The 21,774-nt window shown below is 43.2% G+C and overlaps 1 pseudogene; it reads right to left on the reverse strand.

Annotated features, from left to right (window-relative positions):
• The window catches only part of LOC123063908 (26S proteasome non-ATPase regulatory subunit 1 homolog A-like), a 5,644-nt pseudogene extending 4,173 nt beyond the window's left edge, over positions 1–1,471 (reverse strand).
• Positions 1,472–21,774: the final 20,303 nt, after the last annotated feature.

Raw genomic sequence — 21,774 nt, forward strand, 5'->3', positions numbered from 1 at the left:
ATATATATATATATATATATATATATATATATATATATATATATATATATATATATAAAATCATACCTCTTCAACATCCTCTCCACTATGGTCTCTAGTCTAGGATCCACATTCTCTTCTTCCTCCATAGCTTTAGAAGCTCTTGTCTTGAAACTCGCATATTCATCTAATGCTTTGGCTGAAACAAAAGAAACACCAATTCAACACTATGAGCAAAAGAAATTCATGTGAAATACTCCCTCCGTCCCATAATTAAGAGTTAAGACAACTAGAATGATTGAGAAATAAAGACAAGTCCTCCACCTAAAAGAGCCTGAGCATAATCTGAATCCTCAGAAACATCAAACAGAGGTCCAGCACCAAGTGCATACGACAGTGCATCATTTAACTCGCCCAAGTAGTAAAACACCTACATGATAATGATACGCAGCAGTCATCATCAATATAAGCAATGCAAAATACGCCGCTTCTAGAAAAGGTATAAAATAACATGAGATCCTACCTTAGAGACAACTAGTGCAGCAAGCTGTCTCTGGTCAAATTCGTCGTCTTCATACATGCTCTCGCTGCAGGCAAAAGGATATGATGGAAACAAGTTATTGATTTGCTTCCTTGGAAATTCAGACAAGAAATTTATAATCTGAACTTCGGTAACAAACAATAGATTGACTTCAAAACATGTCATCCGAAACTATTGCAACTTTGCAAGTAACAGTTCAATTGTCAGTCTGTCAAAGATGTTTCTTAGCACAGGGCAAGCATTACAACTGATTATAAGCAACCGAGCGAATCAAACTCGTAAAACAACTTGCACCAAACTGAAAGTTGAAAGCTTTCTGAATTGTCTCCCCTCCTCAGTTGACACCTCACTCCTACAACTGTCAGTTATATCTATCAAAGTGCAAAGAGTTGAAATTTTTACGATTGCTACCAAATACAGTACCATCGTTTTGTGAATTCGCTTCGAAGTCGAACTCTGTGTATCCCTCAGGGAGGGCACATCCGCGCACTCGGACCGGACGAGGCCAAGCAAACGAATCGCGGGACGGAAACATCATCTAGGGAAACTTGTCTCCTACCGAATCCTCGTCAGCCGGCCGGCATCTAGGGCGCCGGCCGAGAGGCGGCGGCGGCAACTAGGTATCGCGGGAAGGATAGATACGAGAGAGGGAGAGGGGCTCACATGGCGGGGATGCTGGTGGAGATCTCCGGGTAGAAGAGGTGGACGACGGAGTTGAGGCTGGCGAGCGCGTGCAGCTTGAGCTCCTCCGCCGGCTCGTGGAGCATGGCGAGGATCCCGCCCGCCGAGCTCACCGTCGCCGCCGCCATGGCCGCGTCGGCGAAGAGGTCGGGGTGCGCGACGGGTCTGTGGTTCGGTTGGGTGCGGGGCGCGTCGTGAGTTGGCTTGCGGACGAGCACGCGAGACGAGGTACGCCGGCGTTGCGGGCGAATATAAGGGCAGGACGGCGCGATGGGTCGGTCGACTAGGATAGGGAGTCGGGCGACCAGTCCGACGCCAAATCCTTCTGCGCTCCTTAACGAAACGGGCCGGCCCACTTAGCACTGGTGTAGGAGTGGCCTGGCCGGTTTCTTTTGTGTGTTTTCTGTCCGTTTTCTGCTGCCGTTTGTTCATTTTTCTAAACTTTTCTGTTTTCTATTTATTTTCCTTTTTATTTTTCTTCATTTTACTTTTCGTGAACTTTTCTTTTTAAAATTAGTGATTTTTTTAGATTCAGAAATTTTGACCAAATTCATCAACTTTTTCCAAATTATCTAATATTTTACCAAAATTTGCAATTTTTTCTGAAATTCGTGACTTTTTCAAATTTTGTTTTTTAAGTAAAAAAAATTCAAATTCATGAACTTTTTTAAAATTCATGAACTCTTATCCAAATTCATTAAATGATTTAAATTCTTGCATATTTTTCAAATTCATGAAGTTTTTCAATTTTGTTAAGTTTTTTCAAAACCCGTGAACATTTTTTTTATTCTATGCTTTTTGAGAGCACATGAACTTTCTCGAAAAAGAAAATGGTCAACAGTCTAAGTCAAAGGTCAACTTAGCGAAATGTGAACCAGTCAAACCATCAACCCGCTCAGCCATTCGCTCACCCGTGCCATGTGGTGAGCACCAATTTGTTGGGCCGGCCCACAATCCCTCTCACGCGAGCATCGTTTGCTTAACTAGGGCAGCAGGTGCTGACGAGGAGGTATATAGTCCTATTACGTTTGTTGACTTCATTCGCGATTAGGTGAAAGAGTCAGTTTTCGTCCGCACCTAGGTGAAGACGACGCTTTCGTCCAAGCATGGGCCAAAGATGGGCTCTTTGTTGCGGCTCCGGGCGAAAATCATCTCTTCAGTCAATGTTAGACCGAAGAGGGCTTCTAGGTCCACCTCTTCACGTAAACTGCCAACAAAGTTGCATGTCGTTCTTAGGGCGGATGAAAAGTTGCTCTTTGTTTTGTTGTGGACGAAAAGTTTTTTTTCCTAATTGCTCTCATCATTCCCTCTCACGCCCTTTTCCTTCCCGCCCTTTCCCTTCCCGACATCCCTCCCCCGCCCTTTTTCTTCCCGCCATCACCTCTCCTGTGCTTTTTCTTCCCGACATCTCACTCCTCCTCCTTTGTTCCTTTCCACTCGTTCTCTTGCCTCGCTAATTCTATTAAACTCCTCCCCTACTTGTTGATTATGAATGCCCCAAACTTGTCCTCCATCGTCCTCTGATTAGCCTTCCCTCACCTTCATCTTCTTCAAAATTACCAGAATCTATATCACCCGCTAATCTATCCTCATCTTTCTCTTCCATCACTCTGTGCATTTCCTTCCCTTTCACATTCCCATTAGACGAACCACTACCACCAATTACTATTGATTGACTGCTCAACCCTACTTCATGACCAATGAAAATGTGTAACACATAATTTGACTCTACATCGGGATGGCTAACATCCACTGGTTGTGACCCAGGTGGATCAATCTCATTATAATTAAACGACTGGCTACCTTGGTCGGGTTCATACACCCCACCGGGTCAATGGAGGGCGTAATTTTGTTTAGTTTGCATCTTTATGTGGTCTAGGTGGAGCTCCCATATTGCCTAAGTTCTGTACGAGGAAATATCTCGAGAGTAAAAATTAACATGACTTTCATTTTAAAATATTATTTAAGCCTACCATTCAAGACCATGCTTAGGTGCATTTATCTATACCAATATAAAAAGACCCAAATGGACAGATCCAAACCATCTCGACCGTCAAATCATTTTATCTAGCGGTTCAAATCGCTCCAATATTGAGCACCAAATGCGTTTAACACTCTAATTACCCACCACTGCCATTGGTTATAAAAACGTTGTCCCTCAAAATCTGCCATGTAATTAATATTTTACCATTCCTGCGAAAAAGTAATTGATATCTTACCAAATACCAACATGCAACAGATATATTTTACCTAATATAACGTGCAACTAATATCCTACCTAATATAAACGTGCATTGCACATACATTATTACTAGTTTAGTTATAACATAGTAAAAATGTTCAGCTCGGTGCGGGTGTGTGGCGTCGCGAGTTCGGTTGCGGACGATGAGCACGCGAGACGATGTACGCCGGTGTGTGAAGGTACGGGCGAATACAAAGGACGGCGCGATGGTCGACTAGGATAGGGAGTCAGACTAGTCCGACGCCAAATCGTGCTCGGTGCGCAGACACCCCCGACCGATACAGGTCAGCCCACTTCATATTGTACCGGTATGCGGTTTCTAGTTGTTTTTTTTTGGCCGGTTCTTTTTTGTTTTTTCCTGTCTCTTTTTTGCTGGTTTTGTTATTTTTTTCTTTCAAGTTTTGTCTTCATTTTTCCTTCATTATTCATTTTTATTTTCATGAAAATTTCTTTTCCAAATTCATGATTTATTTTAAATTCACAAATTTTGTCCAAATTTGTGAAAAAACAAATATCTTTTCCAAATTCGAATGTTTCCAAATTCATGAATATTTTCCCAAATTCACAAAAAAAATCAAATTCATGAATTTTTTCAAATTTCAAAGTTTTTCCAAATTCACAGTCTTCCCTAAATTTCTTAAACTTTTCAAATTTGTTAACTTTTTAAAAACCCATGAATATTTTTTTCAAATGCTGCAATTTTTAAAATCACATGAACTTTTCAAAAAAAAGTCAATGGTCAAGGGTCTAAGTCAATGGCCAATCTGCCAAAAGGTGGACCAGTCAAACCATCAACCCGCTCAGCCACTCGCTCACCCGTGCGTGTGGTGACCATAGGTTTGTTTGGCCAACCCACAACGCTCTCTTGCGCGAGCACCGTTTGCTTAATTGGCGCACAAGCGCTACGAAGGAGGTCTCTAGCTTGAATGTGTTTGTCAACTTCGTTCGCGGCCAGGCAGAAGAGCCAGTTTTCGTCCGCACCTTGGTCAAAGAGAACGTTTTCGTCCACATATGGACCAAAGACGGGCTCTTCGTTGCGGCTCCGGACGAAAATCATCTCTTCAGTCATTGTTAGATTGAAGAGGGCTTCTAGGCCCATCTCTTCGTGTAAACTGCCCAACGAAGTTGCATGCCATTCTTAGGGCGAACAAGAGTTGCTCTTCCTTTCTGTTGAGGAAGAAGTCTTTTTTTCGATTGCCCTTCATCATTCCCTCTCACGTCCTTTTCCTTCCCACCATCCATCTCCTGCTCTTTCCCTTCTCGTCATCCCTCTTCTGCCCATTCCCTTCCAGCCGTCACCTCTCACACGCTTTTTCTTCCTGACATCTCACTCGTCCTCCCATGTTCCTTCCCACCCTCTTGCCTTCACATAACGAATTTCATAGTTATATCTTGCTTTCACCGCATTTTGGTGTGTTTCGCTTCCATGTCTTTCTTCTCCACTATCTCATTTATAGATGAGTTGTGTTATGAGAGTTGAATTCAGGTTTGGATGATCAACTAGAATGTTTTCCTCACATAATTATATGGAACAATATTAGTGACAACCCAGTGCACGTTTCACTTGGGCCTGTGGTCGTGCACCTTGTCGAGAACCATTTTAAGCACATTTCAAAGTTATAAGTTTGTTTGACTTGATATGTGTGTGTGTGTGTGTGTGTGAAAACCCTATGCACCGACATAGCCCACTCCACTATGTCACTTCATTCTTCAGTTGTTTCTTTATGGCATAAATAGCGCCTATTTGGACTTAGTTCTAATGATATACCCATACAAACTCATGGACTTCCATCGATTCATGGTCAGGCCGGCTGCAGTTGAGAGGCCCTGATTCCATGCATAAGGAATTGACACCTCCTCCTCGTCCTCATCCTTACTTTTTTTAGAACAAAGACGCCAGGAGCGTCCGGCTTTAACTGAATAAAGCCCACAACAGACAGCGTACACGTGAATAAAGTCTTTGTAAGTGCATCTAGTGCCACCCCTAGTTGGTTTTGGAGTATTGACGACAAACCTAGTTGAGGGACTAATGTGTTTGTGAGAATTGCAGGATAACACAGGTAGAAGTCCCTCATTGATTCGGTTTTCCTATCAGGGATGACCCCTAAAAATGTATGAAGACATTGATGTCAAAGGTGGTATATGAAGATATTCACATTGAAGACTATGACAAGAGAAGACATCGCATGAAGCCTATGGAGCTTGAAGACTTAGATCTTTCGTAGTTCTTTTTCTTCTTCTTTGTTGAGTCATAGGAACCACCGTACTGTTAAGTGGGGTCCAAGAGAACCAGTCAGAATGACTGAAGTGATGCTTAACCAAAACCTATGTCTTCGAGTGAAGACTATGAGAGCGAATCTTGTCCAAAGTCGGACAAGTCAGCTTTGCTTGTAGCCCAAGTAAAGTTGCCGTGTGAGTTTGAAATCTAACCGTTGGAACACATATCAGTTCCTTAGTGACCCAGGGTCATTTCGGACAAATCAGGTCGGGTTGCCTAGTGGCTATAAATAGCCCACCCCCTACAACCATAAATGGTTGGCTGCTCAGAGTTAGTATACGGCTTTTGTCGTTTGAGAGCAACCCACGTCGAAGCCTTTGAGAGAGAATTCCTTGCGAGGATAAAGCCCTAACCACCCAGAGCCAAAGAGAATTAGGCATCACTTAAGTCTTCTTGTCTGTATGATCTGAAGACTTATTACACTTGAGGACTGTGAATCCTCCAGCCGGTTAGGCGTCGCGTTCTGAGCATCCAAGAGACATTGTGGATCGCCGGTGAACGAAGTCTGTGAAGGTTTGGGAGTCTACCTTGAAGACTTACCAAAGTGATTGGGCGAGGTCTGTGTGACCTTATCTCAAGGGGAATACGGTGAGGACTGGGTGTCCTGAGCTGCGTGTTCAGGACTGGGTGTCCGGGACTGTGTGTCCTCAGGTTTAAATACCTAGCCGCCCTAACCAGACGTACATTTGTCACAGCAACTGGAACTGGTCCAACAAATCATTGTCTTCAATGTGTCACTGGTTTCATCCTTTCCTTCCCTTTACTTACTGTTGGTCCTTGTGAAGTCATTGTATGATTGCACTATCTTTTATCTTCACTGAGTGACTGCGTGTTCTGTTTGGCTTCATAATATCTTCCTACCTGATCCTTACTACATTGCTGCTATTAGTCATTATGCTTTCACTCCATTGAATACTTGACTATGGTTTGCCTAGTGTAGTCTACCTTCCGCTGCATGGTAATAGGTTTATTTCTATCGTTTGTCTTCATAACTTCTACGTTTTGAAGACTTTCATAAAAATCGCCTATTCACCCCCCCTCTAGTCGATATAATGCACTTTCAATTGGTATCAGAGCAAGGTACTCCCTTGTTCTGTGTGATTCGGTTTAACCACCTGGAGTTTTAGCTATGTCGACTACAGGGATAATCAAAGTCTCCACTGCATGCCCCATCTTTGATGGAACTGAATATCCCTACTGGAAGAATAAGATGCGCATGCATCTTGAAGCCATTGACGTCGACCTATGGTATGTCGTCAAGAATGGCGTTCCCAAGGCTGGAGAAGGTGTCACTGCTGTTGACGTCAAGAAGTTCATTCAACTGGACTCTACAGCCAAGAATATCATCTGTGGCCATCTGACCAAAGGACAGTATGGCCGCGTGAGTGCTTTGGAAACATCTAAGGTAGTCTGGGACTGGCTCTCCAAGGTCAACGAAGTCTCAACCCAGAGAGATCAGAGAATCAGTATCCTTCACAACCTCTTCAACCGCTTCAAGAGAAATGACAATGAGAATGTCCAGCTCACATTTGATCGACTCACTGACATCACGAATGAGCTTCAAGCCCTTGGCGCTACTGAGATCACCAAGCATGAAGTCATCAAGACACTACTGAGATCACTTGACAGTTCGTTTGACACCCTAGCCCTGATGATTCAAGAACGTCCTGATTTCAAGACACTCGATCCGTCTGACATACTTGAGAGGCTCAACACACATGAGTTTCAGCTTTCTGAGAAAAGAGATATCTACGGTCCTAACTATGGGCGAACTCGTGCCTTGAAGGCAAAAGCTGTCTCCTCATCTGAAGAAGAATCTGACAGCAGTTCTGATGATCCTGAAGACATTGGAAGGAAACTTGCTGTGCTTGTGAAGAAGTTCCAAAAATTCACGAAGAAGAAAGGTTTCAGAAAGTCTTCACGATCAAGCTCAAGGAACGATGAAGCTTCTGCTCATGACTACAAGAAGAAAACATGTCACAAGTGCAAGAAACCTGGCCACTTCATCTCTGAGTGTCCTCAGTGGGACAATGAGAACAAGAAGAAGAAGAAGAGCAAGGAATATGACTCTGACGACAAGAAGAAGAAGAAATACTCAAAGTCTTCTTCCAAGTCTTCTTCAAAGTCTTCATCACACAAGAAGAGCTCATCTGGCAAGGCACGTGTGTTTGTTGGCAAGGAAATGGATTCAGAGGAGGAGTCCGCTTCTGAGGAGGCGGAGGTGGAGTCTGAGGAGTCTGATTCTGGCGTCGCAAGTCTGGCTACAACATACGTTGCCAAGTCCATCTTCAACACTGAAGACAATGACCTCATCACAGACACCAATGCAAATGACAAGGACTACTCCGCTCCTACCTATTGCTTCATGGCACGCGGTGCCAAGGTAAACACACGCACTACTCACTATCAAACATCCAGTGACGATGACTCTGATTGTGGTTCAAAACCCAGCTACAAAACACTTGCTAAAATTGCAACTGAACAACATTAAGCCATGGAACATATTCAAAAACTGTTAGACAAAAGCGATGATCTGCAGGCGCTGAAATGACTCGATCTGAGTCCTTAAGTGAAGACATAAAAAATCTTCACGTTAAGTATGAGGAACTTGAAAGTCGTCATGAAATGCTCTCAACAACTCATGAAAAGCTTTCCTATGATTATCTTCAAAGAAAGCAAGATCTTGAGAAATTGAGAGCGGCTCATGAAGATCTTCAAAAGGAAAATGAGTCACTTCGCGCCGAACAGATCAGCTCCGCTCAGGAAGGATTTGAACCACCATGTCTTAAGTGCATTGAGCGTGATAATGCTACTACTGTTGCTGAATGTTCTACTGCTGCTACTGTTGCAATATCTTCAACTGTTGATGTGGGAACTAACCCCTCTGCTGAGGATTCCATTGCTATTGCTGATGAGAATGCTAGGTTGAAGACATTGCTTGAAACAGGGATGTACAAAAGTCTTAAAGGGCATCCGACACTATGTGATGTCCTCAAAAAGCAGATCTTGAACCGAAACCCGAGGAAAGAGGGTGTTGGGTTTGTAAGGAAAATGAATGCTGATGGCTCTTACTGGAAACCTGAGCAGTACCCCAAAACCACATGGGTTGCTGCAAAGGAATCTTCAGCAGATCTATCCAATCTATCTGGCTTCTCTTGTGCAAACCCCATTGTCATTGATGAATCCTTTGATGCAAACTATAAAATGTTTAAGAATCAGAATGGAGAAGTGTTTGCCAGGTACATTGGTACTAACTGCAAGAATGGACCGCCTATGAAGAAGATCTGGGTCCCGAAAAAGTGTCTGGAGAATCTTCCTGTGAATGTCATCATGACACCACACGTGAAGAAGACAAACCTCAGACCACAGGCTTCATACGGTCCAAAGGCATCATACAGATAGAGGACTCACCTGAGTCGCACTAACGCAAATGTTTTGCAGGGAAACCATACTCGGGCCTATGAATATGAGCGTGGTTCATCAAACCGCCATGTTCATAAGACCAAGAACTATTCTTCTTATTCTTATGAGTACTATTGTCCGCCTGCAAGACTTTTTGCTAGGGCTCCAAAGCCAAAGTTCTCAGACGCTGCACTTAGACTTATTGCTTCTAAGCCACCCTTGAAGATGTGGGTGGCTAAGAAAGCTTAACTCTCTTTTGCAGGGAAAGGTCTCCAGCAGAAAACCAAAATCGTCTGACGCTATTGCTGGGGACCTTAAACATCTTGTAGGGCGCAAGATCAAATGCCCGAATGGTCTTACTATTGGGGAACATAGTAATTTCAAAAAAATCCTATGCACACGCAAGATCATGGTGATGCATAGCAACGAGAGGGGAGAGTGTTGTCTACGTACCCTTGTAGACCGAAGCGGAAGCGTTGACGCAACGTAGAGGAAGTAGTCGTACGTCTTCCCGATCCAACCGATCCAAGCACCGTTACTCCGGCACCTCCGAGTTCTTGGCACACGTTCAGCTCGATAACGCTCCCCGGGCTCCGATCCAGCAAAGCTTCGGGGAGGAGTTCCGTCAGCACGACGGCGTGGTGATGATCTTGATGTTCAACCATCGCAGGGCTTCGCCTAAGCACCGCTACAATATGACCGAGGTGGAATATGACGGAGGGGGGCACCGCACACGGCTAAGGAACGATCACGAAGATCAAGTTATGTGTTCTAGGGTGCCCCCCTGCCCCCGTATATAAAGGAGCCAAGGGAAGGGGGCGGCCGGCCAAGGAGGGCGCGCCAAGGGGGAGTCCTACTCCCACCGGGAGTAGGACTCCCTTCTTTCCTAGTTGGAGAAGGAGAAGTGGGAAAGAGGAGGAAGAGGGAAAGGAAAGGGGGGGCGCCGCCCCCCTCTCCTTGTCCTATTCGGACTAGGGAGGGGAGGGGCGCGCGGCCACCTCTTGTCTCCTTTCCTCTTCTCCCTTAGGGCCCATGTAGGCCTAATAACCCCCGGGGGGGTTCAGGTAACCCCCCGGTACTCCGGTAAAATCCCGATTTCACCCGGAACGATTCTGATATCCAAATATAGGCTTCCAATATATCGATCTTTATGTATCGACCATTTTGAGACTCCTCGTCATGTCCATGATCACATCCGGGACTCCGAACAACCTTCAGTACATCAAAATACATAAACTCATAATGAAACTGTCATCGTAACATTAAGCGTGCGGACCCTACGGTTCGAGAACAATGTAGACATGACCGAGACACGTCTCCGATCAATAACCAATAGCGGAACCTGGATGCTCATATTGGTTCCTACATATTCTACGAAGATCTTTATCGGTCAGACCGCATAACAACATACGGTGTTCCCTTTGTCATCGGTATGTTACTTGCCCGAGATTCGATCGTCGGTATCTTAATACCTAGTTCAATCTCGTTACCGGCAAGTCTCTTTACTCGTTTCGTAATACATCATCTCGCAACTAACTCATTAGTTGCAATGCTTGCAAGGCTTATGTGATGTGCATTGCCGAGAGGGCCTAGAGATACCTCTCCGACAATCGGAGTGACAAATCCTAATCTCGAAATACGCCAACCCAACATGTAACTTTGGAGACACCTGTAGAGCTCCTTTATAATCACCCAGTTATGTTATGATGTTTGGTAGCACACAAAGTGTTCCTCCGGCAAACGGGAGTTGCATAATCTCATAGTCATAGGAACATGTATAAGTCATGAAGAAAGCAATAGCAACATACTAAACGATCGGGTGCTAAGCTAATGGAATGGGTCATGTCAATCACATCATTCTCCTAATGATGTGATCCCGTTAATCAAATGACAACACATGTCTATGGTTAGGAAACATAACCATCTTCGATTAACGAGCTAGTCAAGTAGAGGCATACTAGTGACACTTTGTTTGTCTATGTATTCACACATGTATTATGTTTCTGGTTAATACAATTCTAGCATGAATAATAAACATTTATCATGAAATAAGGAAATAAATAATAACTTTATTATTGCCTCTAGGGCATATTTCCTTCAGTCTCCCACTTGCACTAGAGTCAATAATCTAGTTCACATTGCTATGTGATTTAACACCAATAGTTCACATCATCATGTGATTAACACTCAAAAGGGTTTACTAGAGTCAATAATTTAGTTCACATCACTATGTGATTAACACCCAAAGAGTACTAAGGTGTGATCATGTGTTTGCTTGTGAGAGAAGTTTAGTCAACGGGTCTGCCACATTCAGATCCGTATGTATTTTGCAAATTTCTATGTCAACAATGCTCTGCACGGAGCTACTCTGGCTAATTGCTCCCACTTTCAATATGTATCCAGATTAAGACTTAGAGTCATCTGGATCAGTGTCAAAACTTGCATCGACGTAACCCTTTACGACGAACCTTTTTTTTATGTCCATAATCGAGAAACATATCCTTATCCCACTAAGGATAATTTTGACCAATGTCCAGTGATCTACTCCTAGATCACTATTGTACTCCCTTGTCAAACTTAGGGCAGGGTATACAATAGGTCTGGTACACAGCATGGCATACTTTATAGAACCTATGGCTGAGGCATAGGGAATGACTTTCATTCTCTCTCTATCTTCTGTCGTGGTCGGATTTTGAGTCTTACTCAGCTTCACACCTTGCAACACAGGCAAGAACTCCTTCTTTGACTGTTCCATTTTGAACTACTTCAAAATCTTGTCAAGGTATGTACTCATTGAAAAAACTTATCAAGCGTCTTGATCTATCTCTATAGATCTTGATGCTCAATATGTAAGCAGCTTCACCGAGGTCTTTCTTTGAAAAAACTCTTTTCAAACATTCCTTTATGCTTTGCAGAATAATTCTACATCATCTCCGATCAACAATATGTCATACATATACTTATCAGAAATGATGTAGTGCTCCCACTCACTTTCTTATAAATACAGGCTTCACCGCAAGTCTGTATAAAACTGTATGCTTTGATCAACTTATCAAAGCGTATATTCCAACTCCGAGATGCTTGCACCAGTCCATAGATGGATCGCTGGAGCTTGTATATTTAGTTAACACCTTTAGGATCGACAAAACCTTCTAGTTGCATCGTATACAACTCTTCTTTAATAAATCCATTAAGGAATGAAGTTTTGTTTATCCATTTGCCAGATTTCATAAAATGCGGCAATTGCTAACATGATTCGGACAGACTTAAGCATAGATACGAGTGAGAAACTCTCATCATAGTCAACACCTTGAACTTGTCGAAAACCTTTTTCGACAATTCTAGCTTTGTAGATAGTAACACTACTACCAGCGTTCGTCTTCCTCTGAAGATCCATTTATTTTCTATGGCTTGCCGATCAACGGGCAAATCCATCAAAGTCCATACTTTGTTCTCATACATGGATCATATCTCAGATTTCATGGTCTCAAACCATTTCGCGGAATCTGGGGTCATCATCGCTTCCTCATAGTTCGTAGGTTCGTCATGGTCTAGTAACATGACTTCCAGAATAGGATTACCGTACCACTCTTGTGCGGATCTCACTCTGGTTTACCTACGAGATTCGGTAGTAACTTGATCTGAAGTTACATGATTATCATCATTACCTTCCTCACTAATTGGTGTAGTAGTCACAAGAACAGATTTCTGTGATGAACTACTTTCCAATAAGGGAGAAGGTACAATTACCTTATCAAGTTTTCTACTTTCCTCCCACTCACTTCTTTCGTGAGAAACTCCTTCTCTAGAAAGGATCCATTCTCAGCAATGAATAACTTGCCTTCGGATCTGTGATAGAAGGTGTACCCAACATTTTCTTTTGGGTAACCTACGAAGATTTACTTCTCCGATTTGGGTTCGAGCTTATCATGTTGAAACTTTTTCACATAAGCATCGCAGTCCCAAACTTTAAGAAACGACAGCTTAGGTTTCTTGCCAAACCATAGTTCATACGGCGTCGTCTCAACGGATTTAGATGGTGCCCTATTTAACGTGAATGTAGCTATCTCTAATGCATAACCCCAAAACGATAGCGGTAAATCAATAAGAGACGTCATAGATCGCACCATATCTAATAAAGTACGGTTACGACGTTCAGACACACCATTACACTGTGGTGTTCCAGGTGGCGTGAGTAGTGAAACTAGTTCACATTGTTTTAACTGAAGGCCAAACTCATAACTCAAATATTTTCCTTCTGCGATCATATCATAGAAACTTTTATTTTTGTTACGATGATTCTCCACTTCACTCTGAAATTCTTCGAACTTTTCAAATGTTTCAGACTTGTGTTTCATCAAGTAGATATACTCATATCTGCTCAAATCATCTGTGAAGGTCAGAAAATAATGATACCTACCACGAGCCTCAATATTCATCGGACCACATACATCAGTATGTATGATTTCCAACAAATCTGTTGCTCGCTCCATTGTTCCGAAGAACGGAGTCTTAGTCATCTTGCCCATGAGGCATGGTTCGCAAGTATCAACTGATTCATAATCAAGTGATTCCAAAAACCCATCAGCATGTATTTTCTTCATGCGCTTTACACCAATATGACCTAAACGGCAGTGCCACAAATAAGTTGCACTATCATTATTAACTTTGTATCTTTTGGTTTCAATATTATGAATATGTGTATCACTACAATCGAGATCCAACAAACTATTTTCATTGGGTGTGTAACCATATAAGGTTTTATTCATGTAAACAGAACAACAATTTATTCTCTTACTTAAATGAATAACCATATTACCATAAACATGATCAAATCATATTCATGCTGAACGCAAACACTAAATAACACTTATTCAGGTTCAACACTAATCCCGAAAGTATAGGGAGTGTGCGATGATGATCATATCAATCTTGGAACCACTTCCAACACACATCTTCACTTCACCCTTAACTAGTCTCTGTTTATTCTGCAACTCCCGTTTCGAGTTACTAATCTTAGCAACTGAACTAGTATCAAATACTGAGGGGTTGCTATAAACACTAGTAAAGCACACATCAATAACATGTATATCAAATATACCTTTGCTCACTTTGCCATCCTTCTTATCCGCCAATCACTTGGGGTAGTTCCGCTTCCAGTGACCAGTCCCTTTGCAGTAGAAGCACTTAGTCTCAGGCTTAGGACCAGACTTGGGCTTCTTCACTTGAGCAGCAACTTGCTTGACGTTCTTCTTGAAGTTCCCCTTCTTCCCTTTGCCCTTTTTCTTGAAACTAGTGGTTTCGTCAACCATCAACACTTGATGTTTTTCTTGATTTCTACCTTCGTCGATTTCAGCATCACGAAAAGCTTGGGAATCATTTCTGTTATCCCTTGCATATTATAGTTCATCACGAAGTTCTACTAACTTGGTGATGGTGACTAGAGAATTCTGTCAATCACTATCTTATCTGGAAGATTAACTCCTACTTGATTCAAGCGATTGTAGTACCCAGACAATCTGAGCACATGCTCACTAGTTGAGCGATTCTTCTCCATATTTTAGCTATAGAACTTGTTGGAGACTTCATATCTCTCAACTCGGGTATTTGCTTGAAATATTAACTTCAACTCCTGGAACATCTCATATGGTCCATGACGTTTAAAACGTCTTTGAAGTCCCGATTCTAAGCCGTTAAGCATGGTGCACTAAACTGTCAAGTAGTCATCATATTTAGCTAGCCAAACATTCATAACATCTGCATCTGCTCCTGCAATAGGTCTGTCACCTAGCGGTGCATCAAGGACATAATTCTTCTGTGCAGCAATGAGGATAAACCTCAGATCACGGATCCAATCCGCATCATTGCTACTAACATCTTTCAACACAATTTTCTCTAGGAACATATCAAAAATAAAGGGAAGCAACAACGCGAGCTATTGATCTACAACATAGATATGCTAATACTACCAGGACTAAGTTCATGATAAATTTAAGTTCAATTAATCATATTACTTAAGAACTCCCACTTAGATATACATCCCTCTAATCATCTAAGTGATCACGTGATCCAAATCAACTAAACCATAACCGATCATCACGTGAAATGGAGTAGTTTTCAATGGTGAACATCGCTATGTTGATCATATCTACTATATGATTCATGCTCGACCTTTTGGTCTTAGTGTGCCGAGGCCATATCTGCATATGCTAGGCTCGTCAAGTTTAACCTGAATATTCTGCATGTGCAAAACTGGCTTGCATCCGTTGTAGATGGACGTAGAGCTTATCACACCCGATCATCACGTGGTGTCTGGGCACGACAAACTTTGGCAACGGTGCATACTCAGGGAGAACACTTTTTATCTTGAAATTTAGTGAGAGATCATCTTATAATGCTACCGGCAATCAAAGCAAGATAAGATGCATAAAAGATAAACATCACATGCAATCAATATAAGTGATATGATATGGCCATCATCATCTTGTGCTTGTGATCTCCATCTCCGAAGCACCGTCATGATCACCATCGTCACCGACGCGACACCTTGATCTCCATCGTAGCATCGTTGTCGTCTCGCCAATCTTATGCTTCTACGACTATCGCTACCGCTTAGTGATAAAGTAAAGCGTTGCAGGGCGATTGCATTGCATACAATAAAGCGACAACCATATGGCTCCTGCCAGTTGCCGATAACTTGGTTACAAAACATGATCATCTCATACAACAAAATTTAGCATCATGCCTTGACCATATCACATCACAACATGCCCTGCAAAAACAAGTTAGACGTCCTCTACTTTGTTTGTTGCAAGTTTTACGTGGCTGCTACGGGCTTAAGCAAGAACCAATCTTACCTACGCATCAAAACCACAACGATAGTTTGTCAAGTTGGTGCTGTTTTAACCTTCGCAAGGACCGAGCGTAGCCACACTCGGTTCAACTAAAGTTGGAGAAACTGACACCCGCCAGCCACCTGTGTGCAAAGCACGGTGGTAGAACCAGTCTCGCGTAAGCGTACGCGTAATGTCGGTCCAGGCCGCTTCATCCAACAATACCGCCGAACCAAAATATGACATGCTGGTAAGCAGTATGACTTATATCGCCCACAACTCACTTGTGTTCTACTCGTGCATATAACATCAAACCATAAAACTTGGCTCTGATACCACTTTTGGGGAATGTAGTAATTTTAAAAAATTTCCTACGCACACGCAAGATCATGGTGATGCATAGCAACGAGAGGGGAGAGTGTTGTCTACGTACCCTTGTAGACCGAAGCGAAAGCGTTGACGCAACGTAGAGGAAGTAGTCGTACGTCTTCCCGATCCAATCGATCCAAGCACCGTTACTCCAGCACCTCCGAGTTCTTGGCACACGTTCAGCTCGATGACACTCCACGGGCTCCGATCCATCAAAGCTTCGGGGAGGAGTTCCGTCAGCACGACGGCGTGGTGACGATCTTGATATTCAACCGTTGCAGGGCTTCGCCTAAGCACCGCTACAATATGACCGAGGTGGAATATGGTGGAGGGGGGCACCGCACACGGCTAAGGAACGATCACAAAGATCAACTTGTGTGTTCTAGGGTGCCCCCCTGCCCCTGTATATAAAGGAGCCAAGGGAAGGGGGCAGCCGGCCAAGGAGGGCGCGTCAAGGGGGAGTCCTACTCCCACCGGGAGTAGGACTCCCTTCTTTCCTAGTTGGAGAAGGAGAAGTGGGAAAGAGGAGGAAGAGGGAAAGGAAAGGGGGGGGGGCGCCGCCCCCCTCTCCTTGTCCTATTCGGACTAGGGAGGGGAGGGGCGCGCGGCCACCTCTTGTCTCCTTTCCTCTTCTCCCTTAGGGCCCATGTAGGCCCAATAACCCCCGGGGGGGTTCCAGTAACCCCCCGGTAGTCCGGTAAAATCCCGATTTCACCCGGAATGATTCCGATATCCAAATATAGGCTTCCAATATATCGATCTTTATGTCTCGACCATTTCGAGACTCCTCGTCATGTCCATGATCACATCCGGGACTCCGAACAACCTTCGGTACATCAAAATACATAAACTCATAATGAAACTGTCATCGTAACATTAAGCGTGCGGACCCTACGGTTCGAGAACAATGTAGACATGACCGAGACACGTCTCCGGTCAATAACCAATAGCGGAACCTGGATGCTCATATTGGTTCCTACATATTCTACGAAGATCTTTATCGGTCAGACCGCATAACAACATACGTTGTTCTCTTTGTCATCGGTATGTTACTTGCCCGAGATTCGATCGTCGGTATCTTAATACCTAGTTCAATCTCGTTACCGGCAAGTCTCTTTACTCGTTTCGTAATACATCATCTCGCAACTAACTCATTAGTTGCAATGCTTGCAAGGCTTATGTGATGTGCATTACCGAGAGGGCCCAGAGATACCTCTCCGACAATCGGAGTGACAAATCCTAATCTCGAAATACGCCAACCCAACATGTACCTTTGGAGACACCTGTAGAGCTCCTTTATAATCACCCAGTTACGTTATGACGTTTGGTAGCACACAAAGTGTTCCTCCGGCAAACGGGAGTTGCATAATCTCATAGTCATAGGAACATGTATAAGTCATGAAGAAAGCAATAGCAACATACTAAACGATCGGGTGCTAAGCTAATGGAATGGGTCATGTCAATCACATCATTCTCCTAATGATGTGATCCCGTTAATCAAATGACAACAGATGTCTATGGTTAGGAAACATAACCATCTTCGATTAACGAGCTAGTCAAGTAGAGGCATACTAGTGACACTTTGTTTGTCTATGTGTTCACACATGTATTATGTTTCCGGTTAATACAATTCTAGCATGAATAATAAACATTTATCATGAAATAAGGAAATAAATAATAACTTTATTATTGCCTCTAGGGCATATTTCCTTCACTTACTATGTACTTCGTTCCTGAATCGCTTGCTACTCTCCCTATCAGTCCTAATCTGGATCTAAGCTTTCATAACCCACTGGTTCGTCAAATGTTTTTGCTTCACAATTCTCTTCGTGAAGCCTATCCCCCTAACTGCACTGTAGGGTACGACACCAGCATCTTCAGAATGGATTATTGATAGTGGGTGTACCAACCACATGACTGGAAAAGAAGCCTTCTTATGGACTCAACCTTACGTCCATCCGACAAGAGTCACATCACATTTGCTGACACTGGTAAAAGTAAGGTATTGGGTCTAGGTAGAGTTGCAATCTCAAAGGATCAACACATGCATAAAGTCATGCTTGTTGAATCCCTTGGCTTCAACTTAATGTCTGTCTCAATGCTTTGCAATTTGAACATGATCGTAATATTTGGAAAATATCGCTGCCTTGTACTAATGGAATCTGACAAGTCTCTAGTGTTTGAAGGGTATCGGAAAGATGATTTGTACGTGGTAGATTTTTCGGCAGGACCACAGCTTGCCGTATGTCTTCTAGCAAAGGCTTCAGAATGCTGGCTCTGGCATCGGAGGCTAGGGCATGCTGGCATGAGGAACCTCCACACCCTTGCAAAGAAGAAGCATGTCATAGGCATCGAGGGCGTCAAGTTCAAGAAAGATCACTTATGCGGTGCCTGTGAAGCAGGAAAGATGACGAGGGCCAAACATCCCTCGAAGACAATCATGACAACCACTCGACCCTTCGAACTGCTCCACATGGATCTTTTCGGTCCCACTCATTACTCAACTCTTACTACTACTGCTTGCCTCTATGGCTTTGTTATTGTTGATGATTATTCTAGATATACTTGGGTGCACATAATCCTCTACAAGACTGAAGTGCAGGATGTCTTCAGACGCTTCGCCAATCGAGCAATGAACAACTATGGCGCCAAGATAAAGCACATCAGAAGTGACAATGGCACTGAATTCAAGAACACTGGCCTTGATACATATCTTGATACCTTGGGCATCACACATGAATTCTCAGCCCCGTACACACCACAGCAGAATGGCATCGTCGAACGCAAGAACAGAACACTCATTGAGATGGCCCGAACGATGCTTGATGAATACAAGACTCCAAGAAAATTCTGGCCTGAAGCCATTGATACTGCATGCCATACAATCAATCATGTTTATCTTCACAAGCTTCTGAACAAGACATCTTATGAGCTCCTTACTGGCAAGAAGCCAAATGTCAGTTACTTCAGAGTATTTGGCGCCAGGTGCTGGATCAAGGATCCACATCACATTTCAAAATTTGCACCAAAAGCACATGAGGGTTTTATGCTTGGATATGGAAAGGATTCGCACTCCTACAGAGTCTTCAATCTCTTTCATTATAAAGTGGTTGAAACAGTGGATGTGCGGTTTGATGAGACTAACGGTTCACAAAGAGAGCACCTCCCAAATATGCTAGATGAAGTTCCATCCAACGAATCAATCAAGCTTATGGGAACCGGAGAAATCATACCCTCTGAAGCTCAACCTGAAGAGGAACTTATCATCTCCGCACATGATCAACCTGAAGACAATGCTCAGCCTGAAGACAATCCCACTAACAATGACAATGATCAGCAAGAGCAAAACCTTCGCCCTGTACATCCTCGTGTTGCCAATGAAGTGCAGATTGAGAGAATAATTGACAGCATCAATGCACCCGGTCCGCTCACTCGATCAAGGGCAACTCAGCTGGCAAATTTCTGTGGGCACTTCGCATTCATCTCAATAACAGAACCCAAGAAAGTTGAAGAAGCCTTCATGGAACCTGAATGGATTCAAGCTATGCAAGAAGAGCTTCAACAGTTTGAGCTGAATAATGTATGGGAACTGGTTAAGCGTCCTGATCCTCGGAAGCACAACATAATAGGCACCAAATGGATATACCGCAACAAGCAAGATGAGCATGGTCAAGTTGTCAGAAACAAAGCTCGTCTCGTTGCTCAAGGATATACTCAATTGGAAGGCATTAACTTCGATGAAACATTTGCTCCTGTGGCTCGACTTGAAGCCATACGCATACTGCTGGCCTATGCAAATCATCATAACATACTTCTATATCAAATGGATGTGAAGAGTGCCTTTCTCAATGGCAAGATTGAAGAAGAAGTGTATGTTGCACAACCGCCTGGCTTTGAAGATCCGAAACATCCTGACATGGTATACAAGCTCAACAAGGCACTGTATGGCCTCAAACAAGCCCCTCGGGCCTGGTATGACACACTCAAGTACTTCCTGAAGAGCAAAGGCTTCATACCTGGTTCCCTAGACCCCACTCTCTTCACGAAGACATATGATGGTGAACTGTTTGTGTGCCAAATATATGTGGATGATATTATCTTCGGATGCACCAATAAGAAGTACAGTGAAGAGTTTGGATATATGATGCAAGAGCAATATCAGATGTCTATGATGGGAGAGCTGAAGTTCTTCCTCGTTCTCCAAATACGACAGCAACGCAACGGCATCTTCATATCTCAAGAGAAGTATCTCAAAGATTGCCTGAAGAAGTTCGGTATGCAAGACTGCAAAGGCTTCACGACGCCAATGCCAGCCAAGCATCATCTGGGTCCTAACGACAATGGTAAAGAGTTGGGTCAAAAGGTATACCGCTCCATGATTGGTTCTTTGCTTTATCTATGTGCATCTAGGCCAGATATTATGCTTAGTGTTTGCATGTGTGCTCGATTTCAAGCGGCACCAAAGGAGCCGCATCACTTAGCTGTGAAGCAAATTCTTCGGTATTTGGCTCACACCCCAACTCTAGGATTATGGTATCCAAAGGGCTCAGAGTTTGATCTGGTTGGATTCTCGGATGCTGATTATGCTGGTGACAAAGTGGATCGCAAATCTACATCAGGCACATGTCACTTTCTGGGACGATCACTTGTATGTTGGTCTTCAAAGAAGCAGAACTGTGTATCTCTCTCCACTGCTGAATCTGAATACATTGCTGTTGGATCTTGCTGCGCTCAGCTTCTGTGGATGAAGCAAACACTCAAGGACTATGGCATTCATCTGAAGCAAGTGCCACTCTACTGCGACAACGAAAGCGCCATCAAGATTGCCAACAACCCAGTTCAGCACTCAAAGACAAAGCACATCGAAATTCGTCATCACTTTCTCAGAGATCATGTTGTGAAGGAAGATATTGATATCATACATGTCAACACTGAAGAGCAATTGGCAGATATCTTCACCAAGCCCTTGGATGAGAAGAGATTTTGCAAGTTACGGTGTGAGCTAAATATCCTGGAATCCTCAAATGTCCTGTGATCAGGCACACATCCTAACACTTATGCATATTGATGACTTAGATGTGCAACACACGAAGTAAAGTATATCTTCAATCAATAAAGACATACATTCTAAGTGTGAATACATTAATATGGAATTTGACTTCGAAGCGCCACGATAATTGTGCGTCGTGTCTGGGTCTAATACTTCCTATACGGTGGGTAACGCCACCACCAGATGTTCTGTTTGAAGTGTTTCACTCATGGCGTTACATTTGCTATGTCTTCACATTTGGTTTGGCTTCAATCTCAACATATCTTCATGATTATCTTCACTATGTTGATTATATAGATATATATATACTAGTGTTCTGTCCTCTACAGCATTCACTTATAGCTATGTCTTCTTGTTGAATCTTTTGAACTAAGTGAATGTGATCGGACCCTAACTTCT

Source organism: Triticum aestivum, chromosome 1A (assembly GCF_018294505.1).
Source record: "Triticum aestivum cultivar Chinese Spring chromosome 1A, IWGSC CS RefSeq v2.1, whole genome shotgun sequence".
Classification (NCBI taxonomy): domain Eukaryota; kingdom Viridiplantae; phylum Streptophyta; class Magnoliopsida; order Poales; family Poaceae; genus Triticum; species Triticum aestivum.